The following is a 22,457-nucleotide window of genomic DNA, read 5'->3' as shown; positions in this document are numbered from 1 at the left end:
TAACTACAGGTGGTGAGATAAGCTGCACAATATAATTGACCTTTCAGTATATTGTTGCACACACACCATCTATTTAGCAAATGCCCTTGTTATCAACAGCAGCCTTTTAAACTCACCTGAGCTAACAGGTATGTGAGCTGGTTACTCTGCTGCGCTTAAAATTTCTTTTTTGGTTTGCTACAATGCCTTTTCTGAAACGTTGTCTCCCTCTGCTGGAACACTGACTTCTTTCATTTAATGCCTGCAGACTATAAAAGAGAAACCAACCCAAAAAGTTTGGTTGATTAGTCTGTGGCATTCTTTTAAACTGTTGCTTATGGCGGTCTCTGTGAGCTTCTCAGTGACATTCAGCCATCCAGGTATCCCGCCTGCAGTAGACGGAATGTGGCAATGGAACGCTGGCTGCGCGTGTCATAATAGGCTCTGAGCCTTTATATACCTGCGCACAGCAGCAGCCACCTTCAGTCTGCTGCTGGACAGCCAGCAGCAGCAGCAGCAGGAGAGGTAATTAATCAGCAACCCTCCTGCTAAGGGTAGACAGCTGCTCGTTCCACCCCCCCCCCCGCCTTAATTGGTTCTCCTCCCTTCCAACGGTGTTGAGGCGGGTGGGAACAGCCGGGGGTTGAGGGTACTGTGCTAAAAGAGGTGGAGCTATGCAGATCTAAAACGCGTGGATTGCAGCAGCAGCAAGCCGAAAAGTGCAGGCATGTGAGGGATCTAGAGGTTGACAGCATGTCTTCTTAACGGGAGTCCAGGTGGCCATCTCCACAAATGGACTTTTCAGAATCCTTGGGTGGCACCGTAGTCGGAAACCAATTCTGGTTATCGCTTCTCGGCCTTTTGGCTAAGATCAAGTGTAGTATCTGTTCTTATCAGTTTAATATCTGATACGTCCCCTATCTGGGGACCATATATTAAATGGATTTTTAGAACAGGGAGATGGAAAAAGAGCTTGCTCTGTCCACTCCACGCATTGACCTGGTATTGCAGTATCTCCAGGACCGGTGCACCCCTTCTTTAATGCAGTTTCTAAAATCAGAAAGAATTGAATTCAATGCTTTTTGTTCATTTTGCTTGTTTGTCGGATTTTGGGATGGACTCTTTGGCTTTGCTTTTCTTCTCCTCATTGGATTTTTCATGTTAAAAGTTGCAGAAGCCAGATGACAAGCTCATTTTGGTTCAACTTCAGCAACTGTGCATTGCATTGCCATGTAATGTAATGTAATGCAATGCTATCTATCTAGCTCTCCCTCTATACTTCCTTTTGGATAAACAGACATATTAGGCAAGCATTTTGGAGCTTTCACCTAAATAACTACAGGTGGTGAGATAAGCTGCACAATATAATTGACCTTTCAGTATATTGTTGCACACACACCATCTATTTAGCAAATGCCCTTGTTATCAACAGCAGCCTTTTAAACTCACCTGAGCTAACAGGTATGTGAGCTGGTTACTCTGCTGCGCTTAAAATTTCTTTTTTGGTTTGCTACAATGCCTTTTCTGAAACGTTGTCTCCCTCTGCTGGAACACTGACTTCTTTCATTTAATGCCTGCAGACTATAAAAGAGAAACCAACCCAAAAAGTTTGGTTGATTAGTCTGTGGCATTCTTTTAAACTGCTGCTTATGGCGGTCTCTGTGAGCTTCTCAGTGACATTCAGCCATCCAGGTATCCCGCCTGCAGTAGACGGAATGTGGCAATGGAACGCTGGCTGCGCGTGTCATAATAGGCTCTGAGCCTTTATATACCTGCGCACAGCAGCAGCCACCTTCAGTCTGCTGCTGGACAGCCAGCAGCAGCAGCAGCAGGAGAGGTAATTAATCAGCAACCCTCCTGCTAAGGGTAGACAGCTGCTCGTTCCACCCCCCCCCCCGCCTTAATTGGTTCTCCTCCCTTCCAACGGTGTTGAGGCGGGTGGGAACAGCCGGGGGTTGAGGGTACTGTGCTAAAAGAGGTGGAGTTATGCAGATCTAAAATGCGTGGATTGCAGCAGCAGCAAGCCGAAAAGTGCAGGCATGTGAGGGATCTAGAGGTTGACAGCATGTCTTCTTAACGGGAGTCCAGGTGGCCATCTCCACAAATGGACTTTTCAGAATCCTTGGGTGGCACCGTAGTCGGAAACCAATTCTGGTTATCGCTTCTCGGCCTTTTGGCTAAGATCAAGTGTAGTATCTGTTCTTATCAGTTTAATATCTGATACGTCCCCTATCTGGGGACCATATATTAAATGGATTTTTAGAACAGGGAGATGGAAAAAGAGCTTGCTCTGTCCACTCCACGCATTGACCTGGTATTGCAGTATCTCCAGGACCGGTGCACCCCTTCTTTAATGCAGTTTCTAAAATCAGAAAGAATTGAATTCAATGCTTTTTGTTCATTTTGCTTGTTTGTCGGATTTTGGGATGGACTCTTTGGCTTTGCTTTTCTTCTCCTCATTGGATTTTTCATGTTAAAAGTTGCAGAAGCCAGATGACAAGCTCATTTTGGTTCAACTTCAGCAACTGTGCATTGCATTGCCATGTAATGTAATGTAATGCAATGCTATCTATCTAGCTCTCCCTCTATACTTCCTTTTGGATAAACAGACATATTAGGCAAGCATTTTGGAGCTTTCACCTAAATAACTACAGGTGGTGAGATAAGCTGCACAATATAATTGACCTTTCAGTATATTGTTGCACACACACCATCTATTTAGCAAATGCCCTTGTTATCAACAGCAGCCTTTTAAACTCACCTGAGCTAACAGGTATGTGAGCTGGTTACTCTGCTGCGCTTAAAATTTCTTTTTTGGTTTGCTACAATGCCTTTTCTGAAACGTTGTCTCCCTCTGCTGGAACACTGACTTCTTTCATTTAATGCCTGCAGACTATAAAAGAGAAACCAACCCAAAAAGTTTGGTTGATTAGTCTGTGGCACTCTTTTAAACTGTTGCTTATGGCGGTCTCTGTGAGCTTCTCAGTGACATTCAGCCATCCAGGTATCCCGCCTGCAGTAGACGGAATGTGGCAATGGAACGCTGGCTGCGCGTGTCATAATAGGCTCTGAGCCTTTATATACCTGCGCACAGCAGCAGCCACCTTCAGTCTGCTGCTGGACAGCCAGCAGCAGCAGCAGCAGGAGAGGTAATTAAACAGCAACCCTCCTGCTAAGGGTAGACAGCTGCTCGTTCCACCCCCCCCCCGCCTTAATTGGTTCTCCTCCCTTCCAACGGTGTTGAGGCGGGTGGGAACAGCCGGGGGTTGAGGGTACTGTGCTAAAAGAGGTGGAGTTATGCAGATCTAAAACGCGTGGATTGCAGCAGCAGCAAGCCCGAAAAGTGCAGGCATGTGAGGGATCTAGAGGTTGACAGCATGTCTTCTTAACGGGAGTCCAGGTGGCCATCTCCACAAATGGACTTTTCAGAATCCTTGGGTGGCACCGTAGTCGGAAACCAATTCTGGTTATCGCTTCTCGGCCTTTTGGCTAAGATCAAGTGTAGTATCTGTTCTTATCAGTTTAATATCTGATACGTCCCCTATCTGGGGACCATATATTAAATGGATTTTTAGAACAGGGAGATGGAAAAAGAGCTTGCTCTGTCCACTCCACGCATTGACCTGGTATTGCAGTATCTCCAGGACCGGTGCACCCCTTCTTTAATGCAGTTTCTAAAATCAGAAAGAATTGAATTCAATGCTTTTTGTTCATTTTGCTTGTTTGTCGGATTTTGGGATGGACTCTTTGGCTTTGCTTTTCTTCTCCTCATTGGATTTTTCATGTTAAAAGTTGCAGAAGCCAGATGACAAGCTCATTTTGGTTCAACTTCAGCAACTGTGCATTGCATTGCCATGTAATGTAATGTAATGCAATGCTATCTATCTAGCTCTCCCTCTATACTTCCTTTTGGATAAACAGACATATTAGGCAAGCATTTTGGAGCTTTCACCTAAATAACTACAGGTGGTGAGATAAGCTGCACAATATAATTGACCTTTCAGTATATTGTTGCACACACACCATCTATTTAGCAAATGCCCTTGTTATCAACAGCAGCCTTTTAAACTCACCTGAGCTAACAGGTATGTGAGCCGGTTACTCTGCTGCGCTTAAAATTTCTTTTTTGGTTTGCTACAATGCCTTTTCTGAAACGTTGTCTCCCTCTGCTGGAACACTGACTTCTTTCATTTAATGCCTGCAGACTATAAAAGAGAAACCAACCCAAAAAGTTTGGTTGATTAGTCTGTGGCATTCTTTTAAACTGTTGCTTATGGCGGTCTCTGTGAGCTTCTCAGTGACATTCAGCCATCCAGGTATCCCGCCTGCAGTAGACGGAATGTGGCAATGGAACGCTGGCTGCGCGTGTCATAATAGGCTCTGAGCCTTTATATACCTGCGCACAGCAGCAGCCACCTTCAGTCTGCTGCTGGAAAGCCAGCAGCAGCAGCAGCAGGAGAGGTAATTAATCAGCAACCCTCCTGCTAAGGGTAGACAGCTGCTCGTTCCACCCCCCCCCCGCCTTAATTGGTTCTCCTCCCTTCCAACGGTGTTGAGGCGGGTGGGAACAGCCGGGGGTTGAGGGTACTGTGCTAAAAGAGGTGGAGTTATGCAGATCTAAAACGCGTGGATTGCAGCAGCAGCAAGCCGAAAAGTGCAGGCATGTGAGGGATCTAGAGGTTGACAGCATGTCTTCTTAACGGGAGTCCAGGTGGCCATCTCCACAAATGGACTTTTCAGAATCCTTGGGTGGCACCGTAGTCGGAAACCAATTCTGGTTATCGCTTCTCGGCCTTTTGGCTAAGATCAAGTGTAGTATCTGTTCTTATCAGTTTAATATCTGATACGTCCCCTATCTGGGGACCATATATTAAATGGATTTTTAGAACAGGGAGATGGAAAAAGAGCTTGCTCTGTCCACTCCACGCATTGACCTGGTATTGCAGTATCTCCAGGACCGGTGCACCCCTTCTTTAATGCAGTTTCTAAAATCAGAAAGAATTGAATTCAATGCTTTTTGTTCATTTTGCTTGTTTGTCGGATTTTGGGATGGACTCTTTGGCTTTGCTTTTCTTCTCCTCATTGGATTTTTCATGTTAAAAGTTGCAGAAGCCAGATGACAAGCTCATTTTGGTTCAACTTCAGCAACTGTGCATTGCATTGCCATGTAATGTAATGTAATGCAATGCTATCTATCTAGCTCTCCCTCTATACTTCCTTTTGGATAAACAGACATATTAGGCAAGCATTTTGGAGCTTTCACCTAAATAACTACAGGTGGTGAGATAAGCTGCACAATATAATTGACCTTTCAGTATATTGTTGCACACACACCATCTATTTAGCAAATGCCCTTGTTATCAACAGCAGCCTTTTAAACTCACCTGAGCTAACAGGTATGTGAGCTGGTTACTCTGCTGCGCTTAAAATTTCTTTTTTGGTTTGCTACAATGCCTTTTCTGAAACGTTGTCTCCCTCTGCTGGAACACTGACTTCTTTCATTTAATGCCTGCAGACTATAAAAGAGAAACCAACCCAAAAAGTTTGGTTGATTAGTCTGTGGCATTCTTTTAAACTGTTGCTTATGGCGGTCTCTGTGAGCTTCTCAGTGACATTCAGCCATCCAGGTATCCCGCCTGCAGTAGACGGAATGTGGCAATGGAACGCTGGCTGCGCGTGTCATAATAGGCTCTGAGCCTTTATATACCTGCGCACAGCAGCAGCCACCTTCAGTCTGCTGCTGGACAGCCAGCAGCAGCAGCAGCAGGAGAGGTAATTAATCAGCAACCCTCCTGCTAAGGGTAGACAGCTGCTCGTTCCACCCCCCCCCCCGCCTTAATTGGTTCTCCTCCCTTCCAACGGTGTTGAGGCGGGTGGGAACAGCCGGGGGTTGAGGGTACTGTGCTAAAAGAGGTGGAGTTATGCAGATCTAAAACGCGTGGATTGCAGCAGCAGCAAGCCGAAAAGTGCAGGCATGTGAGGGATCTAGAGGTTGACAGCATGTCTTCTTAACGGGAGTCCAGGTGGCCATCTCCACAAATGGACTTTTCAGAATCCTTGGGTGGCACCGTAGTCGGAAACCAATTCTGGTTATCGCTTCTCGGCCTTTTGGCTAAGATCAAGTGTAGTATCTGTTCTTATCAGTTTAATATCTGATACGTCCCCTATCTGGGGACCATATATTAAATGGATTTTTAGAACAGGGAGATGGAAAAAGAGCTTGCTCTGTCCACTCCACGCATTGACCTGGTATTGCAGTATCTCCAGGACCGGTGCACCCCTTCTTTAATGCAGTTTCTAAAATCAGAAAGAATTGAATTCAATGCTTTTTGTTCATTTTGCTTGTTTGTCGGATTTTGGGATGGACTCTTTGGCTTTGCTTTTCTTCTCCTCATTGGATTTTTCATGTTAAAAGTTGCAGAAGCCAGATGACAAGCTCATTTTGGTTCAACTTCAGCAACTGTGCATTGCATTGCCATGTAATGTAATGTAATGCAATGCTATCTATCTAGCTCTCCCTCTATACTTCCTTTTGGATAAACAGACATATTAGGCAAGCATTTTGGAGCTTTCACCTAAATAACTACAGGTGGTGAGATAAGCTGCACAATATAATTGACCTTTCAGTATATTGTTGCACACACACCATCTATTTAGCAAATGCCCTTGTTATCAACAGCAGCCTTTTAAACTCACCTGAGCTAACAGGTATGTGAGCCGGTTACTCTGCTGCGCTTAAAATTTCTTTTTTGGTTTGCTACAATGCCTTTTCTGAAACGTTGTCTCCCTCTGCTGGAACACTGACTTCTTTCATTTAATGCCTGCAGACTATAAAAGAGAAACCAACCCAAAAAGTTTGGTTGATTAGTCTGTGGCATTCTTTTAAACTGTTGCTTATGGCGGTCTCTGTGAGCTTCTCAGTGACATTCAGCCATCCAGGTATCCCGCCTGCAGTAGACGGAATGTGGCAATGGAACGCTGGCTGCGCGTGTCATAATAGGCTCTGAGCCTTTATATACCTGCGCACAGCAGCAGCCACCTTCAGTCTGCTGCTGGACAGCCAGCAGCAGCAGCAGCAGGAGAGGTAATTAATCAGCAACCCTCCTGCTAAGGGTAGACAGCTGCTCGTTCCACCCCCCCCCCCGCCTTAATTGGTTCTCCTCCCTTCCAACGGTGTTGAGGCGGGTGGGAACAGCCGGGGGTTGAGGGTACTGTGCTAAAAGAGGTGGAGTTATGCAGATCTAAAACGCGTGGATTGCAGCAGCAGCAAGCCGAAAAATGCAGGCATGTGAGGGATCTAGAGGTTGACAGCATGTCTTCTTAACGGGAGTCCAGGTGGCCATCTCCACAAATGGACTTTTCAGAATCCTTGGGTGGCACCGTAGTCGGAAACCAATTCTGGTTATCGCTTCTCGGCCTTTTGGCTAAGATCAAGTGTAGTATCTGTTCTTATCAGTTTAATATCTGATACGTCCCCTATCTGGGGACCATATATTAAATGGATTTTTAGAACAGGGAGATGGAAAAAGAGCTTGCTCTGTCCACTCCACGCATTGACCTGGTATTGCAGTATCTCCAGGACCGGTGCACCCCTTCTTTAATGCAGTTTCTAAAATCAGAAAGAATTGAATTCAATGCTTTTTGTTCATTTTGCTTGTTTGTCGGATTTTGGGATGGACTCTTTGGCTTTGCTTTTCTTCTCCTCATTGGATTTTTCATGTTAAAAGTTGCAGAAGCCAGATGACAAGCTCATTTTGGTTCAACTTCAGCAACTGTGCATTGCATTGCCATGTAATGTAATGTAATGCAATGCTATCTATCTAGCTCTCCCTCTATACTTCCTTTTGGATAAACAGACATATTAGGCAAGCATTTTGGAGCTTTCACCTAAATAACTACAGGTGGTGAGATAAGCTGCACAATATAATTGACCTTTCAGTATATTGTTGCACACACACCATCTATTTAGCAAATGCCCTTGTTATCAACAGCAGCCTTTTAAACTCACCTGAGCTAACAGGTATGTGAGCTGGTTACTCTGCTGCGCTTAAAATTTCTTTTTTGGTTTGCTACAATGCCTTTTCTGAAACGTTGTCTCCCTCTGCTGGAAAACTGACTTCTTTCATTTAATGCCTGCAGACTATAAAAGAGAAACCAACCCAAAAAGTTTGGTTGATTAGTCTGTGGCATTCTTTTAAACTGTTGCTTATGGCGGTCTCTGTGAGCTTCTCAGTGACATTCAGCCATCCAGGTATCCCGCCTGCAGTAGACGGAATGTGGCAATGGAACGCTGGCTGCGCGTGTCATAATAGGCTCTGAGCCTTTATATACCTGCGCACAGCAGCAGCCACCTTCAGTCTGCTGCTGGACAGCCAGCAGCAGCAGCAGCAGGAGAGGTAATTAATCAGCAACCCTCCTGCTAAGGGTAGACAGCTGCTCGTTCCACCCCCCCCCCCCGCCTTAATTGGTTCTCCTCCCTTCCAACGGTGTTGAGGCGGGTGGGAACAGCCGGGGGTTGAGGGTACTGTGCTAAAAGAGGTGGAGTTATGCAGATCTAAAACGCGTGGATTGCAGCAGCAGCAAGCCGAAAAGTGCAGGCATGTGAGGGATCTAGAGGTTGACAGCATGTCTTCTTAACGGGAGTCCAGGTGGCCATCTCCACAAATGGACTTTTCAGAATACTTGGGTGGCACCCTAGTCGGAAACCAATTCTGGTTATCGCTTCTCGGCCTTTTGGCTAAGATCAAGTGTAGTATCTGTTCTTATCAGTTTAATATCTGATACGTCCCCTATCTGGGGACCATATATTAAATGGATTTTTAGAACAGGGAGATGGAAAAAGAGCTTGCTCTGTCCACTCCACGCATTGACCTGGTATTGCAGTATCTCCAGGACCGGTGCACCCCTTCTTTAATGCAGTTTCTAAAATCAGAAAGAATTGAATTCAATGCTTTTTGTTCATTTTGCTTGTTTGTCGGATTTTGGGATGGACTCTTTGGCTTTGCTTTTCTTCTCCTCATTGGATTTTTCATGTTAAAAGTTGCAGAAGCCAGATGACAAGCTCATTTTGGTTCAACTTCAGCAACTGTGCATTGCATTGCCATGTAATGTAATGTAATGCAATGCTATCTATCTAGCTCTCCCTCTATACTTCCTTTTGGATAAACAGACATATTAGGCAAGCATTTTGGAGCTTTCACCTAAATAACTACAGGTGGTGAGATAAGCTGCACAATATAATTGACCTTTCAGTATATTGTTGCACACACACCATCTATTTAGCAAATGCCCTTGTTATCAACAGCAGCCTTTTAAACTCACCTGAGCTAACAGGTATGTGAGCTGGTTACTCTGCTGCGCTTAAAATTTCTTTTTTGGTTTGCTACAATGCCTTTTCTGAAACGTTGTCTCCCTCTGCTGGAACACTGACTTCTTTCATTTAATGCCTGCAGACTATAAAAGAGAAACCAACCCAAAAAGTTTGGTTGATTAGTCTGTGGCATTCTTTTAAACTGTTGCTTATGGCGGTCTCTGTGAGCTTCTCAGTGACATTCAGCCATCCAGGTATCCCGCCTGCAGTAGACGGAATGTGGCAATGGAACGCTGGCTGCGCATGTCATAATAGGCTTTGAGCCTTTATATACCTGCGCACAGCAGCAGCCACCTTCAGTCTGCTGCTGGACAGCCAGCAGCAGCAGCAGCAGGAGAGGTAATTAATCAGCAACCCTCCTGCTAAGGGTAGACAGCTGCTCGTTCCACCCCCCCCCCCCCCGCCTTAATTGGTTCTCCTCCCTTCCAACGGTGTTGAGGCGGGTGGGAACAGCCGGGGGTTGAGGGTACTGTGCTAAAAGAGGTGGAGTTATGCAGATCTAAAACGCGTGGATTGCAGCAGCAGCAAGCCGAAAAGTGCAGGCATGTGAGGGATCTAGAGGTTGACAGCATGTCTTCTTAACGGGAGTCCAGGTGGCCATCTCCACAAATGGACTTTTCAGAATCCTTGGGTGGCACCGTAGTCGGAAACCAATTCTGGTTATCGCTTCTCGGCCTTTTGGCTAAGATCAAGTGTAGTATCTGTTCTTATCAGTTTAATATCTGATACGTCCCCTATCTGGGGACCATATATTAAATGGATTTTTAGAACAGGGAGATGGAAAAAGAGCTTGCTCTGTCCACTCCACGCATTGACCTGGTATTGCAGTATCTCCAGGACCGGTGCACCCCTTCTTTAATGCAGTTTCTAAAATCAGAAAGAATTGAATTCAATGCTTTTTGTTCATTTTGCTTGTTTGTCGGATTTTGGGATGGACTCTTTGGCTTTGCTTTTCTTCTCCTCATTGGATTTTTCATGTTAAAAGTTGCAGAAGCCAGATGACAAGCTCATTTTGGTTCAACTTCAGCAACTGTGCATTGCATTGCCATGTAATGTAATGTAATGCAATGCTATCTATCTAGCTCTCCCTCTATACTTCCTTTTGGATAAACAGACATATTAGGCAAGCATTTTGGAGCTTTCACCTAAATAACTACAGGTGGTGAGATAAGCTGCACAATATAATTGACCTTTCAGTATATTGTTGCACACACACCATCTATTTAGCAAATGCCCTTGTTATCAACAGCAGCCTTTTAAACTCACCTGAGCTAACAGGTATGTGAGCTGGTTACTCTGCTGCACTTAAAATTTCTTTTTTGGTTTGCTACAATGCCTTTTCTGAAACGTTGTCTCCCTCTGCTGGAACACTGACTTCTTTCATTTAATGCCTGCAGACTATAAAAGAGAAACCAACCCAAAAAGTTTGGTTGATTAGTCTGTGGCATTCTTTTAAACTGTTGCTTATGGCGGTCTCTGTGAGCTTCTCAGTGACATTCAGCCATCCAGGTATCCCGCCTGCAGTAGACGGAATGTGGCAATGGAACGCTGGCTGCGCGTGTCATAATAGGCTCTGAGCCTTTATATACCTGCGCACAGCAGCAGCCACCTTCAGTCTGCTGCTGGACAGCCAGCAGCAGCAGCAGCAGGAGAGGTAATTAATCAGCAACCCTCCTGCTAAGGGTAGACAGCTGCTCGTTCCACCCCCCCCCCCCCCCGCCTTAATTGGTCCTCCTCCCTTCCAACGGTGTTGAGGCGGGTGGGAACAGTCGGGGGTTGAGGGTACTGTGCTAAAAGAGGTGGAGTTATGCAGATCTAAAACGCATGGATTGCAGCAGCAGCAAGCCGAAAAGTGCAGGCATGTGAGGGATCTAGAGGTTGACAGCATGTCTTCTTAACGGGAGTCCAGGTGGCCATCTCCACAAATGGACTTTTCAGAATCCTTGGGTGGCACCGTAGTCGGAAACCAATTCTGGTTATCGCTTCTCGGCCTTTTGGCTAAGATCAAGTGTAGTATCTGTTCTTATCAGTTTAATATCTGATACGTCCCCTATCTGGGGACCATATATTAAATGGATTTTTAGAACAGGGAGATGGAAAAAGAGCTTGCTCTGTCCACTCCACGCATTGACCTGGTATTGCAGTATCTCCAGGACCGGTGCACCCCTTCTTTAATGCAGTTTCTAAAATCAGAAAGAATTGAATTCAATGCTTTTTGTTCATTTTGCTTGTTTGTCGGATTTTGGGATGGACTGTTTGGCTTTGCTTTTCTTCTCCTCATTGGATTTTTCATGTTAAAAGTTCCAGAAGCCAGATGACAAGCTCATTTTGGTTCAACTTCAGCAACTGTGCATTGCATTGCCATGTAATGTAATGTAATGCAATGCTATCTATCTAGCTCTCCCTCTATACTTCCTTTTGGATAAACAGACATATTAGGCAAGCATTTTGGAGCTTTCACCTAAATAACTACAGGTGGTGAGATAAGCTGCACAATATAATTGACCTTTCAGTATATTGTTGCACACACACCATCTATTTAGCAAATGCCCTTGTTATCAACAGCAGCCTTTTAAACTCACCTGAGCTAACAGGTATGTGAGCTGGTTACTCTGCTGCGCTTAAAATTTCTTTTTTGGTTTGCTACAATGCCTTTTCTGAAACGTTGTCTCCCTCTGCTGGAACACTGACTTCTTTCATTTAATGCCTGCAGACTATAAAAGAGAAACCAACCCAAAAAGTTTGGTTGATTAGTCTGTGGCATTCTTTTAAACTGTTGCTTATGGCTGTCTCTGTGAGCTTCTCAGTGACATTCAGCCATCCAGGTATCCCGCCTGCAGTAGACGGAATGTGGCAATGGAACGCTGGCTGCGCGTGTCATAATAGGCTCTGAGCCTTTATATACCTGCGCACAGCAGCAGCCACCTTCAGTCTGCTGCTGGACAGCCAGCAGCAGCAGCAGCAGGAGAGGTAATTAATCAGCAACCCTCCTGCTAAGGGTAGACAGCTGCTCGTTCCACCCCCCCCGCCTTAATTGGTTCTCCTCCCTTCCAACGGTTTTGAGGCGGGTGGGAACAGCCGGGGGTTGAGGGTACTGTGCTAAAAGAGGTGGAGTTATGCAGATCTAAAACGCGTGGATTGCAGCAGCAGCAAGCCGAAAAGTGCAGGCATGTGAGGGATCTAGAGGTTGACAGCATGTCTTCTTAACGGGAGTCCAGGTGGCCATCTCCACAAATGGACTTTTCAGAATCCTTGGGTGGCACCGTAGTCGGAAACCAATTCTGGTTATCGCTTCTCGGCCTTTTGGCTAAGATCAAGTGTAGTATCTGTTCTTATCAGTTTAATATCTGATACGTCCCCTATCTGGGGACCATATATTAAATGGATTTTTAGAACAGGGAGATGGAAAAAGAGCTTGCTCTGTCCACTCCACGCATTGACCTGGTATGGCAGTATCTCCAGGACCGGTGCACCCCTTCTTTAATGCAGTTTCTAAAATCAGAAAGAATTGAATTCAATGCTTTTTGTTCATTTTGCTTGTTTGTCGGATTTTGGGATGGACTCTTTGGCTTTGCTTTTCTTCTCCTCATTGGATTTTTCATGTTAAAAGTTGCAGAAGCCAGATGACAAGCTCATTTTGGTTCAACTTCAGCAACTGTGCATTGCATTGCCATGTAATGTAATGTAATGCAATGCTATCTATCTAGCTCTCCCTCTATAATTCCTTTTGGATAAACAGACATATTAGGCAAGCATTTTGGAGCTTTCACCTAAATAACTACAGGTGGTGAGATAAGCTGCACAATATAATTGACCTTTCAGTATATTGTTGCACACACACCATCTATTTAGCAAATGCCCTTGTTATCAACAGCAGCCTTTTAAACTCACCTGAGCTAACAGGTATGTGAGCTGGTTACTCTGCTGCGCTTAAAATTTCTTTTTTGGTTTGCTACAATGCCTTTTCTGAAACGTTGTCTCCCTCTGCTGGAACACTGACTTCTTTCACTTAATACCTGCAGACTATAAAAGAGAAACCAACCCAAAAAGTTTGGTTGATTAGTCTGTGGCATTCTTTTAAACTGTTGCTTATGGCGGTCTCTGTGAGCTTCTCAGTGACATTCAGCCATCCAGGTATCCCGCCTGCAGTAGACGGAATGTGGCAATGGAAGGCTGGCTGCGCGTGTCATAATAGGCTCTGAGCCTTTATATACCTGCGCACAGCAGCAGCCACCTTCAGTCTGCTGCTGGACAGCCAGCAGCAGCAGCAGCAGGAGAGGTAATTAATCAGCAACCCTCCTGCTAAGGGTAGACAGCTGCTCGTTCCACCCCCCCCCGCCTTAATTGGTTCTCCTCCCTTCCAACGGTGTTGAGGCGGGTGGGAACAGCCGGGGGTTGAGGGTACTGTGCTAAAAGAGTGGAGTTATGCAGATCTAAAACGCGTGGATTGCAGCAGCAGCAAGCCGAAAAGTGCAGGCATGTGAGGGATCCAGAGGTTGACAGCATGTCTTCTTAACGGGAGTCCAGGTGGCCATCTCCACAAATGGACTTTTCAGAATCCTTGGGTGGCACCGTAGTCGGAAACCAATTCTGGTTATCGCTTCTCGGCCTTTTGGCTAAGATCAAGTGTAGTATCTGTTCTTATCAGTTTAATATCTGATACGTCCCCTATCTGGGGACCATATATTAAATGGATTTTTAGAACAGGGAGATGGAAAAAGAGCTTGCTCTGTCCACTCCACGCATTGACCTGGTATTGCAGTATCTCCAGGACCGGTGCACCCCTTCTTTAATGCAGTTTCTAAAATCAGAAAGAATTGAATTCAATGCTTTTTGTTCATTTTGCTTGTTTGTCGGATTTTGGGATGGACTCTTTGGCTTTGCTTTTCTTCTCCTCATTGGATTTTTCATGTTAAAAGTTGCAGAAGCCAGATGACAAGCTCATTTTGGTTCAACTTCAGCAACTGTGCATTGCATTGCCATGTAATGTAATGTAATGCAATGCTATCTATCTAGCTCTCCCTCTATACTTCCTTTTGGATAAACAGACATATTAGGCAAGCATTTTGGAGCTTTCACCTAAATAACTACAGGTGGTGAGATAAGCTGCACAATATAATTGACCTTTCAGTATATTGTTGCACACACACCATCTATTTAGCAAATGCCCTTGTTATCAACAGCAGCCTTTTAAACTCACCTGAGCTAACAGGTATGTGAGCTGGTTACTCTGCTGCGCTTAAAATTTCTTTTTTGGTTTGCTACAATGCCTTTTCTGAAACGTTGTCTCCCTCTGCTGGAACACTGACTTCTTTCATTTAATGCCTGCAGACTATAAAAGAGAAACCAACCCAAAAAGTTTGGTTGATTAGTCTGTGGCATTCTTTTAAACTGTTGCTTATGGCGGTCTCTGTGAGCTTCTCAGTGACATTCAGCCATCCAGGTATCCCGCCTGCAGTAGACGGAATGTGGCAATGGAACGCTGGCTGCGCGTGTCATAATAGGCTCTGAGCCTTTATATACCTGCGCACAGCAGCAGCCACCTTCAGTCTGCTGCTGGACAGCCAGCAGCAGCAGCAGCAGGAGAGGTAATTAATCAGCAACCCTCCTGCTAAGGGTAGACAGCTGCTCGTTCCACCCCCCCCCGCCTTAATTGGTTCTCCTCCCTTCCAACGGTGTTGAGGCGGGTGGGAACAGCCGGGGGTTGAGGGTACTGTGCTAAAAGAGGTGGAGTTATGCAGATCTAAAACGCGTGGATTGCAGCAGCAGCAAGCCGAAAAGTGCAGGCATGTGAGGGATCTAGAGGTTGACAGCATGTCTTCTTAACGGGAGTCCAGGTGGCCATCTCCACAAATGGACTTTTCAGAATCCTTGGGTGGCACCGTAGTCGGAAACCAATTCTGGTTATCGCTTCTCGGCCTTTTGGCTAAGATCAAGTGTAGTATCTGTTCTTATCAGTTTAATATCTGATACGTCCCCTATCTGGGGACCATATATTAAATGGATTTTTAGAACAGGGAGATGGAAAAAGAGCTTGCTCTGTCCACTCCACGCATTGACCTGGTATTGCAGTATCTCCAGGACCGGTGCACCCCTTCTTTAATGCAGTTTCTAAAATCAGAAAGAATTGAATTCAATGCTTTTTGTTCATTTTGCTTGTTTGTCGGATTTTGGGATGGACTCTTTGGCTTTGCTTTTCTTCTCCTCATTGGATTTTTCATGTTAAAAGTTGCAGAAGCCAGATGACAAGCTCATTTTGGTTCAACTTCAGCAACTGTGCATTGCATTGCCATGTAATGTAATGTAATGCAATGCTATCTATCTAGCTCTCCCTCTATACTTCCTTTTGGATAAACAGACATATTAGGCAAGCATTTTGGAGCTTTCACCTAAATAACTACAGGTGGTGAGATAAGCTGCACAATATAATTGACCTTTCAGTATATTGTTGCACACACACCATCTATTTAGCAAATGCCCTTGTTATCAACAGCAGCCTTTTAAACTCACCTGAGCTAACAGGTATGTGAGCTGGTTACTCTGCTGCGCTTAAAATTTCTTTTTTGGTTTGCTACAATGCCTTTTCTGAAACGTTGTCTCCCTCTGCTGGAACACTGACTTCTTTCATTTAATGCCTGCAGACTATAAAAGAGAAACCAACCCAAAAAGTTTGGTTGATTAGTCTGTGGCATTCTTTTAAACTGTTGCTTATGGCGGTCTCTGTGAGCTTCTCAGTGACATTCAGCCATCCAGGTATCCCGCCTGCAGTAGACGGAATGTGGCAATGGAACGCTGGCTGCGCGTGTCATAATAGGCTCTGAGCCTTTATATACCTGCGCACAGCAGCAGCCACCTTCAGTCTGCTGCTGGACAGCCAGCAGCAGCAGCAGCAGGAGAGGTAATTAATCAGCAACCCTCCTGCTAAGGGTAGACAGCTGCTCGTTCCACCCCCCCCCCCGCCTTAATTGGTTCTCCTCCCTTCCAACGGTGTTGAGGCGGGTGGGAACGGCCGGGGGTTGAGAGTACTGTGCTAAAAGAGGTGGAGTTATGCAGATCTAAAATGCGTGGATTGCAGCAGCAGCAAGCCGAAAAGTGCAGGCATGTGAGGGATCTAGAGGTTGACAGCATGTCTTCTTAACGGGAGTCCAGGTGGCCATCTCCACAAATGGACTTTTCAGAATCCTTGGGTGGCACCGTAGTCGGAAACCAATTCTGGTTATCGCTTCTCGGCCTTTTGGCTAAGATCAAGTGTAGTATCTGTTCTTATCAGTTTAATATCTGATACGTCCCCTATCTGGGGACCATATATTAAATGGATTTTTAGAACAGGGAGATGGAAAAAGAGCTTGCTCTGTCCACTCCACGCATTGACCTGGTATTGCAGTATCTCCAGGACCGGTGCACCCCTTCTTTAATGCAGTTTCTAAAATCAGAAAGAATTGAATTCAATGCTTTTTGTTCATTTTGCTTGTTTGTCGGATTTTGGGATGGACTCTTTGGCTTTGCTTTTCTTCTCCTCATTGGATTTTTCATGTTAAAAGTTGCAGAAGCCAGATGACAAGCTCATTTTGGTTCAACTTCAGCAACTGTGCATTGCATTGCCATGTAATGTAATGTAATGCAATGCTATCTATCTAGCTCTCCCTCTATACTTCCTTTTGGATAAACAGACATATTAGGCAAGCATTTTGGAGCTTTCACCTAAATAACTACAGGTGGTGAGATAAGCTGCACAATATAATTGACCTTTCAGTATATTGTTGCACACACACCATCTATTTAGCAAATGCCCTTGTTATCAACAGCAGCCTTTTAAACTCACCTGAGCTAACAGGTATGTGAGCCGGTTACTCTGCTGCGCTTAAAATTTCTTTTTTGGTTTGCTACAATGCCTTTTCTGAAACGTTGTCTCCCTCTGCTGGAACACTGACTTCTTTCATTTAATGCCTGCAGACTATAAAAGAGAAACCAACCCAAAAAGTTTGGTTGATTAGTCTATGGCATTCTTTTAAACTGTTGCTTATGGCGGTCTCTGTGAGCTTCTCAGTGACATTCAGTCATCCAGGTATCCCGCCTGCAGTAGACGGAATGTGGCAATGGAACGCTGGCTGCGCGTGTCATAATAGGCTCTGAGCCTTTATATACCTGCGCACAGCAGCAGCCACCTTCAGTCTGCTGCTGGACAGCCAGCAGCAGCAGCAGCAGGAGAGGTAATTAATCAGCAACCCTCCTGCTAAGGGTAGACAGCTGCTCGTTCCACCCCCCCCCCGCCTTAATTGGTTCTCCTCCCTTCCAACGGTGTTGAGGCGGGTGGGAACAGCCGGGGGTTGAGGGTACTGTGCTAAAAGAGGTGGAGTTATGCAGATCTAAAACGCGTGGATTGCAGCAGCAGCAAGCCGAAAAGTGCAGGCATGTGAGGGATCTAGAGGTTGACAGCATGTCTTCTTAACGGGAGTCCAGGTGGCCATCTCCACAAATGGACTTTTCAGAATCCTTGGGTGGCACCGTAGTCGGAAACCAATTCTGGTTATCGCTTCTCGGCCTTTTGGCTAAGATCAAGTGTAGTATCTGTTCTTATCAGTTTAATATCTGATACGTCCCCTATCTGGGGACCATATATTAAATGGATTTTTAGAACAGGGAGATGGAAAAAGAGCTTGCTCTGTCCACTCCACGCATTGACCTGGTATTGCAGTATCTCCAGGACCGGTGCACCCCTTCTTTAATGCAGTTTCTAAAATCAGAAAGAATTGAATTCAATGCTTTTTGTTCATTTTGCTTGTTTGTCGGATTTTGGGATGGACTCTTTGGCTTTGCTTTTCTTCTCCTCATTGGATTTTTCATGTTAAAAGTTGCAGAAGCCAGATGACAAGCTCATTTTGGTTCAACTTCAGCAACTGTGCATTGCATTGCCATGTAATGTAATGTAATGCAATGCTATCTATCTAGCTCTCCCTCTATACTTCCTTTTGGATAAACAGACATATTAGGCAAGCATTTTGGAGCTTTCACCTAAATAACTACAGGTGGTGAGATAAGCTGCACAATATAATTGACCTTTCAGTATATTGTTGCACACACACCATCTATTTAGCAAATGCCCTTGTTATCAACAGCAGCCTTTTAAACTCACCTGAGCTAACAGGTATGTGAGCTGGTTACTCTGCTGCGCTTAAAATTTCTTTTTTGGTTTGCTACAATGCCTTTTCTGAAACGTTGTCTCCCTCTGCTGGAACACTGACTTCTTTCATTTAATGCCTGCAGACTATAAAAGAGAAACCAACCCAAAAAGTTTGGTTGATTAGTCTGTGGCATTCTTTTAAACTGTTGCTTATGGCGGTCTCTGTGAGCTTCTCAGTGACATTCAGCCATCCAGGTATCCCGCCTGCAGTAGACGGAATGTGGCAATGGAAGGCTGGCTGCACGTGTCATAATAGGCTCTGAGCCTTTATATACCTGCGCACAGCAGCAGCCACCTTCAGTCTGCTGCTGGACAGCCAGCAGCAGCAGCAGCAGGAGAGGTAATTAATCAGCAACCCTCCTGCTAAGGGTAGACAGCTGCTCGTTCCACCCCCCCCCGCCTTAATTGGTTCTCCTCCCTTCCAACGGTGTTGAGGCGGGTGGGAACAGCCGGGGGTTGAGGGTACTGTGCTAAAAGAGTGGAGTTATGCAGATCTAAAACGCGTGGATTGCAGCAGCAGCAAGCCGAAAAGTGCAGGCATGTGAGGGATCCAGAGGTTGACAGCATGTCTTCTTAACGGGAGTCCAGGTGGCCATCTCCACAAATGGACTTTTCAGAATCCTTGGGTGGCACCCTAGTCGGAAACCAATTCTGGTTATCGCTTCTCGGCCTTTTGGCTAAGATCAAGTGTAGTATCTGTTCTTATCAGTTTAATATCTGATACGTCCCCTATCTGGGGACCATATATTAAATGGATTTTTAGAACAGGGAGATGGAAAAAGAGCTTGCTCTGTCCACTCCACGCATTGACCTGGTATTGCAGTATCTCCAGGACCGGTGCACCCCTTCTTTAATGCAGTTTCTAAAATCAGAAAGAATTGAATTCAATGCTTTTTGTTCATTTTGCTTGTTTGTTGGATTTTGGGATGGACTCTTTGGCTTTGCTTTTCTTCTCCTCATTGGATTTTTCATGTTAAAAGTTGCAGAAGCCAGATGACAAGCTCATTTTGGTTCAACTTCAGCAACTGTGCATTGCATTGCCATGTAATGTAATGTAATGCAATGCTATCTATCTAGCTCTCCCTCTATACTTCCTTTTGGATAAACAGACATATTAGGCAAGCATTTTGGAGCTTTCACCTAAATAACTACAGGTGGTGAGATAAGCTGCACAATATAATTGACCTTTCAGTATATTGTTGCACACACACCATCTATTTAGCAAATGCCCTTGTTATCAACAGCAGCCTTTTAAACTCACCTGAGCTAACAGGTATGTGAGCTGGTTACTCTGCTGCGCTTAAAATTTCTTTTTTGGTTTGCTACAATGCCTTTTCTGAAACGTTGTCTCCCTCTGCTGGAACACTGACTTCTTTCATTTAATGCCTGCAGACTATAAAAGAGAAACCAACCCAAAAAGTTTGGTTGATTAGTCTGTGGCATTCTTTTAAACTGTTGCTTATGGCGGTCTCTGTGAGCTTCTCAGTGACATTCAGCCATCCAGGTATCCCGCCTGCAGTAGACGGAATGTGGCAATGGAACGCTGGCTGCGCGTGTCATAATAGGCTCTGAGCCTTTATATACCTGCGCACAGCAGCAGCCACCTTCAGTCTGCTGCTGGACAGCCAGCAGCAGCAGCAGCAGGAGAGGTAATTAATCAGCAACCCTCCTGCTAAGGGTAGACAGCTGCTCGTTCCACCCCCCCCCGCCTTAATTGGTTCTCCTCCCTTCCAACGGTGTTGAGGCGGGTGGGAACAGCCGGGGGTTGAGGGTACTGTGCTAAAAGAGGTGGAGTTATGCAGATCTAAAACGCGTGGATTGCAGCAGCAGCAAGCCGAAAAGTGCAGGCATGTGAGGGATCTAGAGGTTGACAGCATGTCTTCTTAACGGGAGTCCAGGTGGCCATCTCCACAAATGGACTTTTCAGAATCCTTGGGTGGCACCGTAGTCGGAAACCAATTCTGGTTATCGCTTCTCGGCCTTTTGGCTGCGATCGTATGACTGTACCTTGATTGGTGCGAGTCTCCTGGAGGAATCCGGACCCTTTTGTGGAGGATTTTCTGCTTTTTCCTGTGGTATTCCATACCGACAGAATCCAAGATGTCTTTTGTGAAGAACACCATCCGTTTGTCCGTGGATCCATCTGACCAGAACAAGAACAACGTGGTTTTCATTGTCCAAGACATCGTTGAAGGCAAAGCTGGAGCAAGACGTTCTGAGATCTTCAGTGTCAACGAATTTTCACGTCAAGGTAATTATGACGTTACCTTTATGGACCAGGATGTTTGCCTTAATGTCTTTGAATGGCTCCGTGGTCACTCTAGTGACCCCTGCTTGGAAGGAGTTAGATGGAAACCTTTGTTTGGTCTGCAAGAAAAGGAGGTGACTGTGACTGTCTATAACCCTTTTACAGACCCTGAGCTGCTGGAGTGCTTCCTCTCTCGCTACTGTGAATATGTGCGGAAGGGAGTGAAGCAAGTCAATTGTCTAGGAATCTTTAACTGTCAGTATAAATTCCGTGTGAAATTGAAAAGGGATCCTGACAGTGTGGGGGGCTTTAGACACCCTCCATCAAATTTTTCCGTTGCAGGCCATAGAGGTTTCCTCTTTTACCCAGGCCAGCCCATGTTTTGCCGTAGATGCTTTTCTTTCGGACATACCATGGTAACATGCCTTAAAGGGCAGTGTTGCCGAAATTGCAGAAAGGAGGGGCATATGGCCAACCAGTGTCCAGAGGCCAAGTCCTGTGATGTCTGTGGGAGTAGTGATCACATGTATAAGGACTGTCCTATGAGTGCACCTAGACGTTCTGATAAAGAACAGAAGGAGGAGGAGCTAGAGAGGAGGCAGATGGCAAGCGCACTGAAAGTGCTGGAAAGATTGGAGAGGGAGGAGAGAGAGGGAAGGAGGCGGGAAACTGGTAGAGCCTCTCCCTCTACGGCGCCAGAGGAGGTGTCCCTGAGACCATGTTCTTCTTCTGCTGAAGAAATGAGGAAGAAGCGGAGGGAAGAAAAGGAGTTCTGGAGGGAAGTGGCAAAGGTGGAGAAAAAGGCAGTGTCTGAGAGAATATCTAGGAAAGTGGTGGAGGCAGAGCTGCCTGAGATGATGACTTTTGGAGAGGCAATGGACGCAACAGGATGTGAAGTGCAAATCTCGGAACCCGACAGTCCTGAACACCCTTCGGGTCCTGAAAACATTGAAGATTTTTCTTCGGAGGATGATAGGGGTGCAAAGAAGAGTCGTAGGGAGGATGGTGGGGGCAGTGATGATGCAGATTTTAGTGAGCCTCAGAGGAAGATCAGAACTGCCAGAATGAGGAGTGTGGGTGGTGAAGCCAGCGGGTCGGAAACCAGCTGTTCTGTTCTGATGGCGGAGGAGGATAGTGGTGGTGCTGGATAGTGTCACCATATAATATTGTAAATGTTTTTTCTTTTTGTCCTCTTGTGAGCTTTGGTTTAGGCCAAAGGCTATTTCTTTGTGTAATTGGTGAAGGAGTAGAAGTATTATGGGATTTACCATAGTGTCCCAAAACGTAAGAGTGTTTAAAAGTAAAGTAAGAAGAGCTGCTATTTTTGAGTTTTTAGCTATGCAAAATGCATCTATTTTTTGTTTACAAGAATGTGGGGTAGTGGATGGTGTGAAAGGGGATGAATGGTCTTATGGAGCGTCTGTGTGGTCGGGGAGTGCATGTAATAAGAATGATGGTGTGGGTATTTTGGTTAAAGGAAGGGAGGTTGTTTTGAGTGATTATTTGGTTATTGAGGTGGGGAGATGTATCCTTGCTAATTTTGTATACAAGAATGTAAAGTTTTGTGTTATTAATGTTTATGCGCCAGTTGAAAAAAATGAGCGCAAAAATTTATTTGAAAAAATTAAGCTTTTTGTTCCAGGAAGAATACCTGTGGTAATTGTGGGTGATATGAACTG

At 45.3% G+C, this 22,457-nt stretch overlaps 15 non-coding genes across 15 annotated transcripts; all 15 read left to right on the top strand.

Moving 5' to 3' along the window:
* Positions 1-824: 824 nt before the first annotated feature.
* Positions 825-1,015, top strand: LOC141187116 (U2 spliceosomal RNA). Its single transcript, XR_012261332.1, has one exon. It is a non-coding gene; the product is annotated as a U2 spliceosomal RNA (small nuclear RNA).
* Positions 1,016-2,136: 1,121 nt separating this feature from the next.
* Positions 2,137-2,327, top strand: LOC141187115 (U2 spliceosomal RNA). The gene has a single exon (XR_012261331.1). It is a non-coding gene; the product is annotated as a U2 spliceosomal RNA (small nuclear RNA).
* A 1,121-nt stretch (positions 2,328-3,448) lies between these two features.
* LOC141187114 (U2 spliceosomal RNA) lies at positions 3,449-3,639 on the top strand. Its single transcript, XR_012261330.1, has one exon. It is a non-coding gene; the product is annotated as a U2 spliceosomal RNA (small nuclear RNA).
* A 1,120-nt stretch (positions 3,640-4,759) lies between these two features.
* On the top strand, positions 4,760-4,950 carry LOC141187113 (U2 spliceosomal RNA). The gene has a single exon (XR_012261329.1). It is a non-coding gene; the product is annotated as a U2 spliceosomal RNA (small nuclear RNA).
* A 1,121-nt stretch (positions 4,951-6,071) lies between these two features.
* LOC141187112 (U2 spliceosomal RNA) lies at positions 6,072-6,262 on the top strand. Its single transcript, XR_012261328.1, has one exon. It is a non-coding gene; the product is annotated as a U2 spliceosomal RNA (small nuclear RNA).
* Positions 6,263-7,383: 1,121 nt separating this feature from the next.
* LOC141187111 (U2 spliceosomal RNA) lies at positions 7,384-7,574 on the top strand. The gene has a single exon (XR_012261327.1). It is a non-coding gene; the product is annotated as a U2 spliceosomal RNA (small nuclear RNA).
* A 1,122-nt stretch (positions 7,575-8,696) lies between these two features.
* On the top strand, positions 8,697-8,887 carry LOC141187110 (U2 spliceosomal RNA). Its single transcript, XR_012261326.1, has one exon. It is a non-coding gene; the product is annotated as a U2 spliceosomal RNA (small nuclear RNA).
* A 1,124-nt stretch (positions 8,888-10,011) lies between these two features.
* LOC141187108 (U2 spliceosomal RNA) lies at positions 10,012-10,202 on the top strand. Its single transcript, XR_012261325.1, has one exon. It is a non-coding gene; the product is annotated as a U2 spliceosomal RNA (small nuclear RNA).
* Positions 10,203-11,327: 1,125 nt separating this feature from the next.
* On the top strand, positions 11,328-11,518 carry LOC141187107 (U2 spliceosomal RNA). Its single transcript, XR_012261324.1, has one exon. It is a non-coding gene; the product is annotated as a U2 spliceosomal RNA (small nuclear RNA).
* A 1,118-nt stretch (positions 11,519-12,636) lies between these two features.
* Positions 12,637-12,827, top strand: LOC141184662 (U2 spliceosomal RNA). Its single transcript, XR_012259396.1, has one exon. It is a non-coding gene; the product is annotated as a U2 spliceosomal RNA (small nuclear RNA).
* A 1,118-nt stretch (positions 12,828-13,945) lies between these two features.
* LOC141187106 (U2 spliceosomal RNA) lies at positions 13,946-14,136 on the top strand. The gene has a single exon (XR_012261323.1). It is a non-coding gene; the product is annotated as a U2 spliceosomal RNA (small nuclear RNA).
* Positions 14,137-15,255: 1,119 nt separating this feature from the next.
* On the top strand, positions 15,256-15,446 carry LOC141187104 (U2 spliceosomal RNA). The gene has a single exon (XR_012261321.1). It is a non-coding gene; the product is annotated as a U2 spliceosomal RNA (small nuclear RNA).
* Positions 15,447-16,567: 1,121 nt separating this feature from the next.
* LOC141187103 (U2 spliceosomal RNA) lies at positions 16,568-16,758 on the top strand. Its single transcript, XR_012261320.1, has one exon. It is a non-coding gene; the product is annotated as a U2 spliceosomal RNA (small nuclear RNA).
* A 1,120-nt stretch (positions 16,759-17,878) lies between these two features.
* LOC141187102 (U2 spliceosomal RNA) lies at positions 17,879-18,069 on the top strand. Its single transcript, XR_012261319.1, has one exon. It is a non-coding gene; the product is annotated as a U2 spliceosomal RNA (small nuclear RNA).
* A 1,118-nt stretch (positions 18,070-19,187) lies between these two features.
* On the top strand, positions 19,188-19,378 carry LOC141187101 (U2 spliceosomal RNA). Its single transcript, XR_012261318.1, has one exon. It is a non-coding gene; the product is annotated as a U2 spliceosomal RNA (small nuclear RNA).
* Positions 19,379-22,457: the final 3,079 nt, after the last annotated feature.

This window comes from Phyllobates terribilis, unplaced genomic scaffold (genome assembly GCF_046119375.1).
Source record: "Phyllobates terribilis strain yellow unplaced genomic scaffold, ASM4611937v1 Scaffold_40__1_contigs__length_11209783, whole genome shotgun sequence".
NCBI lineage: Eukaryota > Metazoa > Chordata > Amphibia > Anura > Dendrobatidae > Phyllobates > Phyllobates terribilis.
The sequence above is the reverse complement of the archived record's forward strand: the minus strand, read 5'-3'. Positions and strand labels throughout refer to the sequence as shown.